The sequence below is a fragment of the Anastrepha ludens genome, chromosome 2 (genome assembly GCF_028408465.1).
Source record: "Anastrepha ludens isolate Willacy chromosome 2, idAnaLude1.1, whole genome shotgun sequence".
NCBI lineage: Eukaryota > Metazoa > Arthropoda > Insecta > Diptera > Tephritidae > Anastrepha > Anastrepha ludens.
The window spans coordinates 43,172,835-43,191,802 of NC_071498.1; the positions used below are offsets into that span (position 1 = coordinate 43,172,835).

An 18,968-nucleotide genomic window follows, 5' to 3' on the forward strand; every position below is an offset into this window, starting at 1 on the left:
CCTTACCAGGCCCACGTTAGGAAAGGCAAAGATTGGCATGCCAGAACAATACCAAATATGGCTGTGGTCACGAGAATCTGTGGCAATGTCTCACTTAGTCATAAATTGGAATTCCTAACTGATTTGTGGAAGGGCAGCCGGAGTATTCCCAAAGTTCGGTTTTTCGAACCTGCGCCTAGTGAGGCAGATGTGTGGCGATACCTTTCGGGACTTGGGCCTAGTTTGGCTGCCTTATGAGGCGCAAATTTGGAATGCGGTCTGCCTTATTTGCGCATAATCACCGCCTTACTGAAATTTCTAGTCTGGTAGTCAGACTTGAGAGAGCGAAGGAGTTACTTCGCTTGGCCGAGAGCGGTCAATTTCCGAACATTGTGTTTTCTGAGGAGAAAATTTTTCAAATTGACCAATTCGTAAAATTCTAAAAACGATAGGGTTTATTTTATCGACCGTTCATACGAGAATTTGAGTCATTGGCCACCAGGAGGCAGCACCCACCACAGGTTTGGTTTGGTTTGGGCCGCTGTAACCGCAGATGGGCTCTCTCCAATCGTTTTCATCGAGCCTTCCGTCAAGGTAAATACGAAATATTATCGGGAAAGTATTCTGGAGGTTACTTTGAAGCCGTGCGCAGACAAACATTTCAGTGGCAGACCATGGATGTTTCAACAGGGGTAGGCACCTCTCACAAAGCTCGAGTGAACCAAGAATGGCTAAAAAACCACGTTGCAAACTTCATAACGTTCACACAACGACTCTCAAATTCACCAGATGTGAATCCGATGGATTATTCTTTTTGAGTCATTTTGGAGAGCAAGATCCGAACTAAAAGATTCACCAGTCTTGAGGCTCTGAAAACAGTCATTTCCGCGACTGAGTCAAAATACCTACAAGTCACGTTCGGGCAGTCTGCGATTCGCTTCTGGTCCGTCTCATGGCCATACTCAAGGCAAAAGGTGGTCATATCGAGCCAAAGTATTATTTTCACACATTTTTACATACTTTGAATGTAACAAAACTAATTGTCCAACTAAATTTATGGGCTGTTTTATTTGGTTACACTTCGAGTGCTGGACCCTGTAAATCAGAATTCTGAAAAAATGTTCTTTTTGGACATTTTTTAGATCAAAGTACCTAATATAAAAGGAAATGGGGGCGTATAACTTTTCAGTAGCCGGTGTAGGAACATTTAAAAAAAGGTCTCAGAATGAATTGTTTGATACAGCGATTTGGGTAAAAATCTTTTGAAAGTTCAAAATTGAAAAAATTTTTGAAAATGGTTTCTTTCGATATATAATTTTTGGAAAAAACGACGCATTCAAAACAGGTTAATTTTTTTTTTAATTTCACATATGAGTAGCTTGTGAGCCTACATTGAGTATGTGGACTTTGTTTTGATACTTCGATTTGTGTAAAAATCTTAAAAAAAAGTTTAAAATTAAAAAACAAAAGTTCTGACAATGGATTTTTTCGATATATGAATTTTTGGTGGTGAATTATAGGTGGCATAAAATTAACCACCCTATCAGAAGATTTATGAATTTAAAGCGCGTAAAGATTTCCATCACTAAAAATTATAATTTTTTTATTTAGTATATTAGTTATTCAAAAACAAAATAATGCGTCACCTTGTATATATAAATAGCTATAAAAGCATGCACGTTTTTTTTTATATCGATTTTCGAGTAGCCAACAATTCTTTTAAAGAAAAATGTTGTTTTTTTTCATTTAATAATTTTTGCAAATTTAAAATAAAATTTCAAAATTAAAAAAAAATCGAAAGTTGAACTGTTTGTGATTTATGCCTACACTTTAAATTAAATAAAGGCTTTCGAGGAAAGATTTTCAATCAAAAATTGTTAAAATATTAAATAAACACTCTCCGCAAGTTGTTTATAAAAAACTACTTATATGGATATGCAAAATAAAATTCATCCGTACTTTTATGCGAAATACAATTTTGAATATACAAATAATACAATTAAAATTCCAAGTCAAACGTTTAGGATTTTGTTGCAGTTATGAAACCACCGTAAAATATTCGTTACGGTAGGCATCAGACTGAAAGGCACTGCGCAAAGGAAATCACAATAAAAGTATTCAAACGTGTACACCACCTTGTATTTTAAAGATATCAAGGCATCTTCTAAGCACACAAGAAAAAGGCAAACTTTTGAAATTTCTACAGCAGTCTAATCGCGTAAGCCACAGATATGAATAATAAATAATAGTTTGAATATTGCATTCAGATTACAACGATTCACTGCTGGGCAGGTAGAAAGTGCTAAGTCGATTTCTCTAATGCCGGCAGATACGTGCATAGGTACTAATATCTCGGTTCTAGTGATGTTTTTGGAAAACCGGTCAGAGCGAATTTTTATCGTTGATAGAATGACGCATGGCCGACATATTACGGAAGTGTACACAAATGACTCTATGAAAACCAAAGAAATAACAAAAAATATTTTCAAGTATATGAATATGAGTGGAGGTATTTGTGCGCTATTGCCTTTACATACCTATGTACCTACATTTGTTGTACATCGTCAGCTGTCAGTGTGCGCATACAAACGCCCATAAATTCCACAAGTTAGCTGGCTGATGCCAGCAAACCAACAAGATAACAAAAGCAGCCAGTACCAGCTTATGCATAAGTACATACAAGCACATATTTATACATACATATAAACACACATATTTCCTTATTTCAAGCTAGAAATATTGCGCCTAAGAATTTAAGAGCTCAACTTTTGCGCTTTTTGGCATTTTCGCGGCTCGTTTGTTAATTTTGTCGCCACAGTTGCTATGTTTGTAAGTGCTTTTATTTTTAGACACTTTTTATTGACCAAATGCAGTCAAGAAATCAATGAAAAGAAAGTCCCTAACACATCTCATATGCACGCTTGCGCTCCCAATCCACACAGCGGTGTTAACTTCCCTGCAGGAAATCAGAACATTAATTACTACCCGTATGAGTTCTTCTCATATACGCCCTGCTAAAATTTAAAAAAATGTAAAATAATAAAAAAAAATTTTAAATCTATGAAAAAAAAAGTTTCAAACTTTGCACAAAATTTTTGAACATTTTTTGTAGGTAGGCAGGTGAAATGGTTGAAGTGCCAGTCTGACACTCCTCAAGTAACACTGAAGCGCCGTTTTGATACCAATATGAGACCTCCAACAGGCAGATATCTACAGCTAGCCAGAGCTGTTGAGATAATGGAGAAGATTGTTGGGATTTAGGTTGGCGCACTGCCCCAGGATGTCGAAGAAAGGAGCACCCAGTGACCTTAGTCGTCTAGCTGCCAAGCCCGGACATTTACAGAGAAAAAGCTCTACAGTCACCTTCTCTGAAAGGTCCCCACAGCTGCTGCAATGGGGGCTAAATGGTAACCCTAGCTTTTCCGGGTGTGTACCGATCGTCCAGTGTCCGGTAAACACTGCTCCGAATTTGGAAATCGAATGGCGAGGACTCCAAATGACTTTCTGAGTAAATAGTACATGAAGTAATAGAGCTCCATGTTTTCTGCGCTTTCCTGAGAAATAATTTGTGCAGTTCCCCTTTAATAACTGTCAGGGGGATGCCAATGGTCGGGTAGGAAGTCTCTGAGGCTAATTCAGTCCCCTTCCTGGTAAGCTTATCAGCAATTTCATTTCCCTCTATGTTCCTATACTCTCGAATCCTGATTAGAGAAATATTTGCTGCACACCCAAGAGATTTGATCTCCTCCTTACAGGACTTTCCTAATTTCGTTCTGCACCATGGCGTCGTCAGAGCCGCGATGGCTTGACTATCGGGGAAAATGTTAATATATCCCTTGGTCCCGTATTCTCTAAGCATTTGTTTGCAGGATCGCAAAGACTTCTGTTTGAAAAACACTAGCAGTATTCGGCAGTTTAAAGGATATAGATAAATTGCCTGATTTAGAGAAAACCCCTGCTCCGACTCCCGATTCTATCTTGGAACCGTCACTGAAGGCAGAGGTGCAAGCTTCGGTGCAGATTTTCGGAATTTCATCAAAACTTTTAATTTTTACACAGAACTTTAACAATTATTCTGGTTTCAAGACACTACAAGACACACAAAAGACAGTGGAATTGTGACAATTTTTTTGTTAACGGCGATAGTCTTTTTCTCCCATGCAAAAAAAAATTCCCCTATGTGCTTTGCATGGTTAGGGCAAGTACATGATTTCTAACTTGAGCAATAAAAATTTGTTTTAAATTTAATTTGCCGTGCGGAAATCGAATCTTCAGTTCGAAGGTGATTATGCTGATACCTACTATGGTCGTGCCCATATCTGTGCAAAATGAAATAATTATAAGACCAAAAGCGTTTGCTTTTAATTTAAAAGTTTACAACGTAAGTATTATGTTAAAATTATTATATTACAAGTGCTTTTGTCGCTATATCTCATTTCCATATTATTTGGTTGTTTTGGTTTAGAAACAAAAAGTATGTCGCGTGGAAAAGCTTTGCCTGAATTTGAGGAGGAACACATTTTAACATAGAGAGAGAGAGGCCTTACAATGCGAGAGATTGCTTCGAAGTTAAGAATAAGCAAAATGATGATTATACATTACTTCCATCTCCAAGTACGGGAGATACCAGGAGAAGTGGTAGAAAAGCAAAACGTAATGCTAGAAATGTTCGGGAAATCAAACATTTTGCTTTAAAAAATAAATCAAATAGCCCTGCTGGAGTTAAACATACTCTTAATTTGGAAGTTACTACCCTTCGTGTGCCACAAATTCTCCCAGCCGATTCCATTTTAGAATATGTAAAACAAGTACGTAAACCTACATAAGTTAACCACACGACTGGTTTAATGGGAAAGAGTAATTTTTCCCGATTTCAAAAATTCAAGGGTTCGGTTTGAGCAGCCATTAGTATCAAGGGTAAAATGTCTATATGTTTCATATCTCATATCAAAATTAATGGTGTCAAGTATATAGAACTTCTAGACGAAGTGCTTATTACTTTTTTTGATGATAATTTCACAACGGAGCCGTGATGCACGGGCATCAGCTGTCTGTTAGTTGACTAAATGACGGGCACGAGTATTGTTTACAAGCCCGCAGAAGCATTTTGCCGAGAGTAAACGCGAAAAAAGAAAATCAGTAATGGATTTCAAACGTTATACGGTGATTCCATTACATTTGACTGGAAAATCACAACCACCGATTGTTCGTGAGCTCAAGCACCTTAAAGTAAATAAAGTTGTTGTTTGTCGCATAATCACTCGTTACAATGATACTGGTAGCATCGCGAAGCGTCATGACGGTGGTCATCAAAAGACTGCAATGTTGCGGGAAATGGTTCAAAAAGTGAAGAAGCGACTTCAGCGAAATTTCCGACAAAGTGCCAATCAAATGACGAAAGAACTGAAAATATCTCACCATAGCATCCGCCGCATACAGAAAAATTATCTTAAAGTCAACCCTTACAAGATCCAAAAGGCTCATGGTCTCACACCAAAGCAGCAACAAGTCAGACTTGAGAGAGCGAAGGACTTGCTTTGCTTGGCCGAAAGCGGTCAATTTCAGAACATTGTGTTTTATGACGAGAAAACTTTTCAAATTGAGCAATTCGTAAACTGCCGAAACGATAGGGTTTATTTGACCGACCGTTCATACGAGATATTGAGTCATCGATTGACCATCAGGAGGCAGCACCCGCCACAGGTAATGGCTATAACCGCAGCTGAGCGCTCTCCAATCCTTTTCATCGAGCCTAGCGTCAAGGTAAATGCGAAATATTATCAGGAAAGTATTCTGGAGGTTACTTTGAAGTTGTGGGCAGACAATGATTTCGGTGGCAGACCATGGACGTTTCAACAGGACTCGACTCGGCACCGTCTCACTAAACTCGAGTGAACCAAGAATGGCTAAAAAACAAAGTTCCGAACTTCATAACGTCCACACAATGGCTCTCAAATTCGCCAGACGCGAATCCAAAGGATTATTCTCTTTCGAGGTCATTTTGGGGAGCAAAGTCCCAGGCGAGCAAAAGTAAATTGATTCCTAATTCTGTATTATTTTCACACATTTTTTACCTTGAATTGAATATACTATATACTATATACTATATTCGAGTGCCGTATCCTGGAATAAAGCAGCAATTAACCAAAATTTCAAATTTGTCAGTGGCGTGTATTTTATTGTTGCATGAACTCTTTAGGTAAAGGTAAACAAAATTTAAACACATAAAGAACACATAAAATTAAAAAAAGCGAAATCCCTACTACTGCTACCCAAGAATGAGAGAATACAAGATTTCGCCAAGTACTCCTGCAAGTACAACTAGTGGTGCTGATGGCTGCTCTTTTGTATTCTCTACAAAGGAGCTGCCATACATTTATGTGCCTTGACAACAAAACAAAAGTAAGCATAATGGTATAACAGTATTGTTTTGCTGGTTTTGTTATTGTTTATGCAATAATATAGAGTGCGACAAATTTTAAGTTTTTAATCTCACATGGGAAGGAACACGAAGGAACAAACAATGGAAGTTTCAAAAACACATTTTTTAGATTTTTCGGCAAAAAGATGTATAAAAAAATTATTTATTTAGTTTATTTATTTACCTGCAATTAAGGTATTTAGTAATGGCTATTGGCCTAGAACAAAAAAATATATATATTTTTGAATTCACTTGACATTTTTCTTTCATTTGACACCCATAAAAGCCGTACAATTAGGATAATTTTTTAATGCTGGAACTTTTAATTAATACTGAAACTTTGAGGCCCTCCGAAAAAAAATTCGAAGTGAGATTGGAAATCTTTAAGTATTTTGCCCTTCTAAAGTAATACCGTGAATCCATTTCTAAACTACTAGTGCCAACTCTTTTTCTAATACTCGAGTCACTTATGAAAGGCGGTTTTTGACTTCAACAAGAACATAGATGTGGTTTTTATCTTCTCAATTGTGGCAAATTTCCGTTCTTGAATGGATCTTTTCAGTTTTAGCTTATTTAAGTTGTGAGGTCATAATATTTCTTTTTCTCAAATGGAGCTAAAACTGTACCGTTTTCGCAATGGGTGATTTGTTGTAAATATTGGATGATACGAAACTGCTTGTAGCTTCTAGCTCCTCAGAGAGAGTAAAATGCACTTCAAAAATTCAAAATGCACTTCAAAATCGAAATTTTTTTTTCTTCACTCATCTTATAGTAAATCATTTCAAGAATGTTGTGTCAAAATTTTAAGTGGATCGGAGCAGAACTCTCAAAGTTATAGCCTTTGTAGGCACTCTACCTCGAATGCGGAGCATCGATAATTTCTCAGAGTCATTTTTTCAAACGCGTTTTTCCCGAAACGACTTCTTAAAAGTCGGTGCCAATCACAACTCCGAAACTATTCAACCGATTCTTTTCAAATTTTACACACGTTTTCTAAATCAAAAATACCTCCCCCCTACACTGTTTTTTTTTTATTTTTTTTTTTTTTAAGGTTGTTTTTCACTTACAAATATGGCGAAATTTTTCGCCAAAAATGCTCGTTTTACGTTTTTTTGCCACCAAAACTACAAAAATGAAAAAAAAAAAAAATTTTATTAATGTAGGGGGGAGCATTACGTCATACTTTAACTGAAAAATTCGACTTTTTTAGTTTCAGATGATTCTACGACGAATGCCGATTGGCACCGCAGAGCACCTCTCGAAAAACATATCTCCAAAAAAACTCTGTCATGGGCTTATTTGTCAATATTTTATCTATACTAATATTATAAAGAGGAAAACTTTGTTTGTTTGATTGTTTGTTTGTTTGTTTGTTTGTTTGTTTGTTTGTTTGTTTGTTTGTAACGAATAGGCTCAAAAACTACTGGACCGATTTTAAAAATTCTTTCACCATTCGAAAACTACATTATCCAAGAGTAACATGGATTACATTTTATTTTGGAAAAAAATAGGGTTCCGTAAGATATTTGGATTTTTCGGACACAAACTGAAAAAAATCTTATATATAAAATAAAGTCAACTTTTTGTGTGTGTTCGCTAACCGGCCGTGTCTGCACCGAATTAAACCAAACTTACACACATTGTTAAGAAGGTATTGAAGATAGTTTCCGTATAGTTTGGATACCTATAGGCGGATAGGGCTCGAGATATAGGTCAAAACGTGGACCCGGGTAACCTTCGGATGTGTATGTACAATATGGGTATCAAATGAAAGCTGTTGATAAGTGCTTTAATACGGGGTAATTTTCATGCCGCTCCGTGACTAGGGTCTCGAGATAGAGACCAAAACGTGGACCCTAGAATGTGTTTGTACAATATGGATATCAAATTGAAGCTGTTGGTGAATGCTTTAGTACAGAGTATTTTTCATGCCGCTCCGTGACTGGGGTCTCGAGATATAGGTCAAAACGTGGACCCGGATAACCTTTGGTTGTGTATGTATAATATGGGTATCAAATGAAAGCTGTTGATAAGTGCTTTAATACGGGGTAATTTTCATACCTATTGATGACTAGGGTCTCGAAATATATGCCAAAACGTGGACCCGCCGTGTCTTTGAACCGAATTAAACCAAACTTACACACATTGTTAAGTAGGTATTGAAGATGGTTTCCGTATAGTTTGAATACTTATTGGTAGATAGAGTCTGGAGATATAGGTCAAAACGTGGACCTGGGTAACCTTCGGACGTGTATGTACAATATGGGTATCAAATGGAAGCTGTTGGTGAATGCTTTAGTTCAGAGTATTTTTCATGCCGCTCCGTGACTAGGGTCTCGAGATAGAGACCAAAACGTGGAGCCTAGAATGTGTTTGTACAATATGGATATCAAATTGAAGCTGTTGGTGAATGCCTTAGTACAGAGTATTTTTCATGCCGCTACGTGACTGGGGTCTCGAGATATAGGTCGAAACGTGGACCCGGGTAACCTTTGGTTGTGTATGTACAATATGGGTATCAAATGAAAGCTGTTGATAAGTGCTTTAATACGGGGTAATTTTCATACCTATTGATGACTAGAGTCTCGAAATATATGCCAAAACGTGGACCCGCCGTGTCTTTGCACCGAATTAAACCAAACTTATGCACATTGTTAAGTAAGTATTGAAAATGGGTTTCGTAAAGTTTGGTTGTAATTGAGAGCAGTGGCAACGGGTACAGCGTTCTTTTGAGCCAGCCATAATGTCGCTTACTTTTTTAACGCTTGGGGCGGAACTGAACTGTCAAATTGACAGTGTGAGTTACAATGTATCAATATTTCTTTCTGATTTGGATGCCATAAGGAAAAAACGTAAGTGCAACATGTAAAAATTGTTTGTGAATTTTTTTGAAGTGGATTTTGGAACAGTGAATAATTTCTTACGAAATTTGAGAATTTAATGTGAAATCCGATTGAAATTATGTGTTCGTGGAAAAAACAATTTTTTTCGTTTTTTTTTTTTTGAAAAATATAAATGGATAATGGTTAAAAAAGCTCCAATGCTTAATAAAACATATAAATTGAAACGAAAAATTCATGGATGATCAGGAAAAAAGACGATTGTTTATTCATATGCGTTGATTTGAAATTTAAAAACAATCTTCTTTTTTCCTGATTTTCAATTTATATTTTATATTTACTCAAAAACAAATAGAAAAACAAAAAATATTGTTTATGCCAAAGCGCTTGAATAAAGAATAAAGAAATAAATAATATGAAAACCATATATTTTCTGTTCTAAACCATATCTATTCTATTTTAGTGTGCCCAGCGAAGGGGGCCGGGTTTGCTAGTTATTAATATTTTTTAAAAACTTATTGAAAAGATGTACAATAACATGCAACTGATTTTATTAAAGTATCTTAAGCCATATTTCTGTAAAAAATTAAAAAAAAAAGTGTTTTTTTTTAGCGCTAAGGAGTTTTGTTCAAAATGTAACATTCTTTAAGCAATTCATGTACAAAAAGTTGGTTTTTGAGTACCACAACCAAAAATAAAGAATAAACTAAGAATTAATAACCAATACAAAAAATTCTTCATTTCAAAAATTTATGTGTAAATGCGCAATCCCGCCAAAAGGCGAGGTAGGTATTTTACTTGCACAAGGTAAAGCAAGAGTACAATAAAAAACGTTCATTTTAACCAGAAATTAATGTAAAATGATTTTTTGAGCACAATAAAAAAATCATGCATTTGAGGGTTAATGACAAAATAATAAGGATACAAGCATTGTGATTTTTTTTTTTTTTTAATTAAATTACTGTGGCACAATTTCCTTTGACTGACTGTAAAATATTCTAGGGTCTTCCGAAGTGCATTTTACACTGAAATAAAATTAAAATGTATTTGAACTACTATTGCACTGACTATTTTACTCTAACTGGCTATATTAAAGTGAAAATACGACGTTTTTTTGAAATGTTTTCAAAACTTTTTAATAATATCAATTTTTACTATTTTTGATAACTAACGATAATTTTCATTAATTATTTCCATTGTCTTGTGTCCATTTAGATTGGTTTCATATATAAGACTCTAACAGTTGTCTCTCATCATGCGCTTTCCTCTAAAATACTTTTCAACATTTTTCGATTTTCGTCGAATTTCATACCGCCCAAACCTTTAATAAAAAATCAGCATGAGAACGTGAAAAATGTGCTTTGAGACACATTCGAACTCCAATCGTTCGATTATTTGCTTGAAATTTTGATTATTGGCTTATTTCCATTTGTGTATGTATGTGTACATACACCTCGTGACAAAACAAAAGCACATCAATATTTTGACCAATTTTGGCAACTTTTGTTTGAATTTTCATTATTTTTGTATGAAAGCATAGCTCATTGTCTAACAAAAACCGTACGAAATATTTAAAAATTTCAAAAAATAACCCGGTTTTTGAGCCATTTCAATGTACTAAACTTTAATGTACTAAAATTTAATGGACTACTACTACGTGCTCGAAAGGAAATGAAAAGTAGATTTTTCCACCAAGTAATCACTTGTACATTTGTTTTTACAAGCGTTTCAAAATAATATCGGCACCCACGATTTGTGGTTGTTTATCATACAGAAGCCAATGTAAAGCAGATTCACATCTTCAAGTGCGCATTATTTTGCAAACATTTCAACTTTTTAATGCTGAATCTGCACTTTTTACACGTTCTGAAATAAAAACAAAACATTTTGAATAAAAGTGAAATTGCTTTTGTAGCATAGCCAACATCTGACTCTTGCAGTGACAGAGCAATATTATCAACATTCGAAAACTGTTTAAAACTAACCTTGAAAAACAAACAGAAAATTCGAATTCAGTTAAGTTAAATTCTTATATGCGTGAGTTGCAAAGTTGGCCGGAGTTTTAAAATTACAGTTATGGTGACAAAAGGACGATTCTACTCTATTTACCGCATGTCCTCTGACTATCACTACTTTTGTGAATCAGTTTCGTTTAACTGATATGTATTTATTTATAGTTGAAGAGATCAAAAAATGTTTTGAAATGAATGAGCAGACAAAAAAAAAACAAACGCAATTAACACTTTTAGAAGCAAGCCTTTGAAAAATCACCCGTCTATTAGATGTATGTATGTAGAAAGGTAAGCGACGCTGAATTCATTAGAAAGGCAAAGTTTCAAAACTAGTGGATTTTCCTGCAGGGAACTCATTTTTACAACACACATTTGCATGTGCGCTTGCGTTTGCGTTGTACATCACTACACATTTCGTCCCATCAAAAGTCACATGTCATAGCTCGGAAAAGGTTTTAACAGCCACGCGGCATCAATATGGTAGCACTGTAATGTAGTGCAAAGTTTATGTAAATACATACACACATATCATATGCCCCAGTATGTAGTCGTATGCACTCATATGCCTGATGCGTACACAGTCGTAGGAAATGTAGAAAATTGAATTGAAATGAGACGAACTGCAGTAAAGTGAAATGAATGAAAATGCAATCGATATTCTTTGGTGAAATGTAAAATGCAAAACGCAAAGTGCGTGAATGATAAGGTTGTTATTAGCCGCAAATGACGACCGTTAACCTATTTCATTGGCAGCCCATAGTGGTCTGAATACTATAAGTGGGTTATGCTAGAAGACAATGAGATGCTATTAAACAAACTATAATGAGGAGCCGGCTTCAAAAGCCTATCGAGTCAAGCAATTGCCTGTTTTTTTCTGTATTTGCGAGTTTACTAAATATATATACAATATATACTTATATATAAATATATATAAGGTTCCTCGAGCGATCATACGGACACAACAATGTTCCTCCATTCGACTCTATAAGAAGCAATCTTTTTCAGCTCGTTCCAGTTTTGTTGGTTTTCTCTATCTCCGTTACTAAACTCCCCCTCCAGGTCAGCGAGGGTCTACCTCTATGTCGGTTTTCTTGTGGATTCCAATCATTGCAATGCATGTGATGTCAATTAATTCTCTCCAAAGAGAGAGGCTATCCAAGCTAACCCCATTTTCTTTTCTTCACAGGCTACTGTTTGGTATGGTGTTGGGTCAGAAAATGCGACTACTAGGCGTTGCAGGTCTATAACAGCAAAGTTCCAAGTTTTGCAGCCGTACAGTAGAACTGACTTGATGTTCGAATTGAAAATTTTTGTCTTGGTGTTTCATGTGATTATAGACGAGCACCATATGTTTTTAAGGGAGTCGAAAGCCTGCTTGGCCTTTTTTAAGCGATTCTTCTTTTGAGCCACCATTCGAGGATATTATGCAGCCAATTTAACAAAAACAGTTAACTTCTTCAAGCCGGCACTGAGCTTTCGAAACTTTGTGTGTAGGTGAAATTTAGGCGCATTACGGCCGGCGGGCCAATTAGATGTCCTAAATTCAGTAGTTTTCGCGAAGCGTTGTAGGATGAGAAAAAAAACAATTAGCCAAATGAAGTTTTGGGGATAATATTATTAATATATATTTGAACTAAAAAAAAAAATTTGTACAATCTCCAACAATATATTGTAAGCCGAGTTATCAATAGATTCCCAGAGCGCCTTGCCACTGAAGTATCCAACTTCTGTACAAGATACAACTTGCAATTTTCATCTGAAAAAGATTATTAATTTTGATGTAATTATCTTCGATGTGAACTAAGAAAATTGGGGGAAACACGTAAAATTCGAATTTTTGGGGAAGGTAGAAAAAAAAGTGGTTTTTCAAGGAAAAAAAAACTCTTCAACTGGGTAAAAAAGTCGCTTAAAAAAGTTTTTGGGTGTTTTTTAGTTCACATAGAAGAGAAAACAATACTGAAGATAACGCATTTTGAATGAAATGGATAGCGTTTAGTTTTTTTGCAATCGTGTACATAAATTAGGTAAAATGGTGAAAATGAAAAGCCGAGAAAACGCGCTTCAAAGTCAATGGTCAATGGGCGGAGCCCTACAACAATAAGCGCACGGTTGCTCGACGCCGCACTACGCTCGGCTCTGTAGCTCTGCAAATACTTGGAATTTAACTCTGAAAATTTGTATCTCATGTTCTTGAATATCTAAGCTATTTATTTCAGGAAAAAAAAAATCGATTTTTTTGACCTTTTAATTGGCCCGCCGGACTTACTTTGGTTTTACCAATGTTTACCTTCAGGCCTACTTTCGCCGCTACTCTTGCATAAGCACTAATTTTTTTGACATGCCAGTGAAAGTGTGCGTCATTAGAAAGATATCATCGGCAGAGTCCAAATCTTCCAACCGTCCGTCTAGTCCACATGTTATTCCATTTGTATTGTGCGTTGCATTGTTCATAACGCTGTCCAGGACAATGCTGAACAGGAGCGGTGATAGCACATAGCCCTCAGCTCTATTTTTTGCTAATTCTACAGAGTTTGCTCTGTAATTAGTCATCCTTACATCCATCCCTGTCATCCTTTTCCAAGGAAAAGTTTTCTGTTTTGCAAGTATGAGTACAGCTCCAATGGTTCTCATGGGATATTAGTGAAAGGCTTTACACTTCGAAGAACAGCAGTTCGCCAATTCATCAGCCAGTTCGTTGTTGTGAATACCACAGTGTCCCGGCACAAATTGGTTGCGAAATTCAATTTTTGACCAATTTTAATAGAAAAAGCCAAACCAAATTAGAATACATATAATTTTGTGTTTTCTAAATATTTCTGAATTTTTCATTAAAATACGCCTATTTAAGAGTATGTTTCAATGTAAAAAAAAAAAATAATTTTGGACTAGACGATCTCTTCCAAAATCATTTGCGAGCGCTTAAAAAAATTTATTGAAATCGGTCAATCGGCCTTCTCTCCTATTTTTGAACAAAATGTGTCGAAAAATTCGCATTGTGCGGTACTCCCATAAGTTCAAGCTAACTTCACCTTGTGACGGAGTTTTCAGCCTCAACCTGAAACATACCTGAGCAATTGTTTAAGAGGTGCGTGCGATTTCTAAGGCCTTTAGAGTAGCTTTGCTGTAGCTATCATAGTCATTTATCGCCAATTAATCAGCCTGCTACTTTAATTATTGCAAATAATTTAATAAATATGAAAGGCCATTAATATTATACCCAAGGCAGTAAGTCATCTGAAGTTACTGTCCAAAACACATCCAGCTCAAGTACCATTTTCAGTCTTGGAACCGTCGGTGTAGAAAGTATTTACCGAGTTTCTCAAGAGAGCGTCTAAATCTCTCAATTGCTACCTCGTAGGAAAGCTCACAGCAACTTTTCATTCAAAACCGACTCCGTGTATCGGTTTGCCATTATATTATATATATATATATATGTATATTATTAGCGCTTACAACCTTTTTGTGTGTGCGTCTCCTCCTATTTGTGGTGTTTGTCTTGATGTTTAGGTCCCTCCATGTTTAAGCTGACTTCGAGCGGCAAATGATTGGTTTTTATGAGGACCTTTTTCATGACAGATATACACCATTAGGTGTCAAGAATAAATCTGATAACCTTTTAAACAACTCACTGTGCCCAGAGCTCCGATTGTATTGTCGCAAGCCAAAATAATGCAGTCCACACATCGTTTGCATTTTCTATTCTCCGGTCGCTAAATCCTAATCCAAGTAACGAATCAAACAAATCATTAAAAGCCGATCATGTTCTAACCGGAAAAATACCTTTTAGAGCCTCAGAGTAATATAAATCCACATACACTGAAATTAGTTCAATTTCATTAATTTCCTGTTCTTCTCATTCCCAATAATTCCTACTCTCTCTTGGTTAAAAAATGCAAATTCTACCTTTTACTTCAAGTTGAACTCATATCCAAATATAGAAGTCTATAAATGCATACTGGTATGCCTTGACGATATCGCACTTGCAGAGCAGAGGAATCTAATTGCACCAACTAACCGCTTCACTCGAGATCCACTTGCATTCGGTCTGCCAAACAACATTTCGCATTGTGTTGATTTTCTTCATTTTTTTGCTTTTCCTATTGTTCGTTTGTTATTACTGCAGATATCTACATATTTACATGTATACTTATATACATTTTTATAAATATATGTATGTGCATATGAAATTACAATCATTCGTATGCTAGTCTCAGCTTGACGTTGAGATCGTGTCTAGAAGTGGAACATTCAACGTTGCCATCAAAGTGAAAGTGTTGTATTACCAAATGCTCCTCACGACGAGTAGGAATTTCTCTTGATCAGCTAGTTTTTTTTTCGCGCAGTCGGTAGCAGCGAGGAACCAGATCTATGTACATGCAAACATACATAAGTAGGTATAAATGTAGAGATTCGCACTCCTTCTATTTAGCACTTGATGATGTGATATTTTAGCTCATTTGGTGTTGAAGAAAAAGTGGTTTCAATTAAGGCGTCCAAGTATGTCAAGTACCAAAGTAGTGTCGATTGTTCATTTCCACTTGTGGTAATGAGAGAAGCCTTTCACTTGTTGTGCTGCGCTAGTTTTCTATAAACTTTACAGCCTATCCTTTGTGCTGAGTTGGGCAGCTCTTGGTAGTGAGGAGATTTTAGCTGAACAAGTATTTGATATAGTCGAATAAAACGCTACCTTTCTCCATATGTATGTATGTATAATACTTTCCTCTGAAAATAAATTTGAATTTTCTTTTACGAGAAAAAAAAATCGGTGTGTTCCGTTTATTCTGCAAAATAACACTTCGATGCGAAATCCTTACCATGCGTATGCTTCATTGCTACTTACTTATTCTCAACATGAGAAAATTGAAAACATAAATAAATTTTTTTTAAATCGAGTTAGCGAGCGTAATGGAGTTAAGTTTACACATTTGCAAGACAATAAGGCCTTTCTTAGAGTCTGCGGAAGACTTTCGGACCTTTGCTTTAAGGCGATAAAGAACATCGCACGAATGGATGCAAACGTTCCAAATCTGGACGTATGCGATGCGGTGCCAGCTGGTAGCAAATGAAAAGGCAGGCTTACGCTGAGTTTGGAAGGTCAGGTGGAGAAGGACTTGGGCTCACTTGGTGTGTCCAACTGACGTCGTTGAGCACGAGAAAGAAACGACTGGTATATTTAGCTAGACTCGGTTAAAATCGCTTAGGCGGCTAGCGCACCAAATAAGAAGAAGAATACTTAGACCAGGTAGAAATTTGTGCATAAACTCGAAACGTTATGAGAATTTCACTCACACTCGGAGGTTTGTCATTGCCTGCCAAGGGGCGACCGCTATTAGAAAAATGTTTTTCCTATTTTTGGTGTTTCACCGAGACTCGAACCTACGTTCTCTCTGTGAATTCCGAATGGTAGTCACGCACCAACCCATTCAGCTACGGCGGTAAGTATATATAATATATATTAACTCCATACGGACTACATATGGACACCATAGTCAATATGGGCGATCCACTGTACACATCTTATGTATTTGGAGGATCGGATGTATTGCAGAATAGCGATGAATTTCCACAACATTTTACAAGACCGAGAACGAACCGACAACGAATCATGATCGGAGTGGAGTGGCCCTTATAAGGCAATTGAGAAGTACACACAGGTTTTCTGGCAACTTTCGGGACCTATTTCATTGCATTCCTAAGGAAAATATCAAAATATTCTTAAGTGATTTTAATGAATTTTTATAAGAATCGCATTTAATTAAAAAATGTATTTGTATATCAAAAAAAAAGTTTTTTTAAGTTAAAGTCTTCATTCTCTCCAATACTTAAACTAATTAAACTAACAAAAATAAACTTAAACTAATTTTTACTAACACGTGTATGTACAAACGTGTGTAAAGTTAATCAGAAACGTTCATCAAGTATTGTGTTAGTGCATCAATCTTCCTCCATAGGCTTTTTCTTATTTCAATAAATGTTGTGTTGAAGGTCTGGAACACATGCGCTAAGTTATTAAAACCATTAATTAATTGCGCATTTAAATCCTTTGCTTCGTTTTGTAATTGGATTAAAGCGTCCATTTTCCAGCCAATGTCCTGCTTCCAATCCTTATCCCCTTGCATAAATTTCGTTAGGCGTTCGCTTGATGTTTTCTTCGCTATTGGGCTTTGACCATCGGAGCATTCAATGAGTGGTGCTTAGCAGAAGTTGAAGGCATATAATGGTCGCTAGATATGATCTCGACACCAACACTGCCCAACATTCCGCAGATAAGTGCAATATTTTGCTCCGTCTGGTTTAATGGGCACATGCATTAAGATCCGTCAGCGACGCTATTCTCGGCTATATCCACCATCAACTTCACCTTCACTTCATTTCTCCAGATTTTCCATGCCTGAAAATAGAAGAAAATTTTAAATTGAGGTAGGGTTTGGTTAGTTTACACGTGTACGGTTTGTTGATTACCTTTTCCCTACCAGTTACATTCTTCGTAGGTGGCCCTACTAAGTTGAGTGCTTCTGCTAATTGCTGCCAAATGTTTTGTTTCAATGCCTTGATCCGCAATGTCCAGACCCTTCGGCATAAATTTTATTAGTAGATGATTTTGGGTTTGATTCCTATGTTTGGCCTAGAAATATATAGTTATATATAGTTTAAGTATTAAAAAAGCACTGAATGTCATACCAAATATATTAAATTTACTTACATTTAAAGCAAAAATTCCAGATACTTCAAATACAGAATACAAACGTGCAATCCAAAACGGTATGGCTTGAATGACCGTTTTACTTCCGATAACAAAACAGACAAATCTGTATAAAATAAATGATCAAACCGGTAAAATAAATGATCGGATATAAAAATCGATACGATCGGATTACGCGACATCTAACGATAAAAAATGGCAATCCAAATGCAACACTGAGAATATCGGATTCCATGACAGAGCTGATAATTTTGGCTTTTAAGCCTCCCAAACACCCTTTGTTTACGCCTATTTTCGTCAAATGTGAAAATTACTACTTTGCAATCAAGATGTACAGGGTGCGTAATCTTTTATGTCGGTATGAAAACATTGAATAACTTTGAAAAACAAAAACAACTGACGTGTATAATTGAGGTATTTTTATTTGGTCTGGCTATTTGCCTTACTTTTCAGATAACTCCACAAAAAGAAGTCCGGGGGGTTAAGTCAGATGAGCTGGGGGGCCAGTCGATGTCACCTCTTTTTGACACCAGACGTCCCGGAAATTTTCGTTGCAGAAATTCAATTGTTGCATGTGTGGCGTGGCGAACCGTCTTGTTGAAACCAGTAACCGTCTAAACATGCCTCACGCATTTGCGGGCAGACATAATGAGGCAACATCCATCGATATCGGTTTCCATCGACCGTTTCGTTTCGTCGGTAGAAATATGGCCCAATGATGGTTTGGCGCAAATGCCGACCCAAACAGTTATTTTCCGATCATGCAATAGCGTTTCATGGATCTTGTGTGGATTCTCAGTTCCCCAAATGCGGCAATTTTGTTTATTCACCCTGCCAGAGAGGTTAAAATGTGCCTCGTTAGTCATTCAAATTTGCTTCCAAAAATTGGGTTCAGTGTCAACCATTCGAGCGACTGCTTGACCGTATTCCAAGCGACGTGAATGATCTGTCGGCAATATTCTTTGTGTCAATTGCACTTTATACGGAAACAAATTTAAATAATCCTTTAAAAT

General features: G+C 36.4%; 1 protein-coding gene and 2 long non-coding RNA genes across 7 annotated transcripts in view; all 3 read right to left on the reverse strand.

Annotated features, from left to right (window-relative positions):
* The window catches only part of LOC128869739 (protein crumbs), a 96,543-nt gene that overhangs the window by 73,637 nt on the left and 3,938 nt on the right, over window positions 1-18,968 (reverse strand). The window lies entirely within an intron of this gene.
* Window positions 14,707-15,344, reverse strand: LOC128869794 (uncharacterized). 2 transcript variants are annotated; one of them, XR_008455366.1, is made up of 4 exons: window positions 15,156-15,344; window positions 15,033-15,068; window positions 14,882-14,969; window positions 14,707-14,814 (listed from the first exon to the last, which is right to left on the reverse strand). It is a non-coding gene; the product is annotated as an uncharacterized LOC128869794 (long non-coding RNA). The 2 variants fall into 2 exon arrangements; XR_008455365.1 differs by having other exon boundaries at window positions 15,033-15,344.
* On the reverse strand, window positions 16,998-18,064 carry LOC128869790 (uncharacterized). Its single transcript, XR_008455364.1, has 3 exons — window positions 17,956-18,064; window positions 17,715-17,877; window positions 16,998-17,643 (listed from the first exon to the last, which is right to left on the reverse strand). It is a non-coding gene; the product is annotated as an uncharacterized LOC128869790 (long non-coding RNA).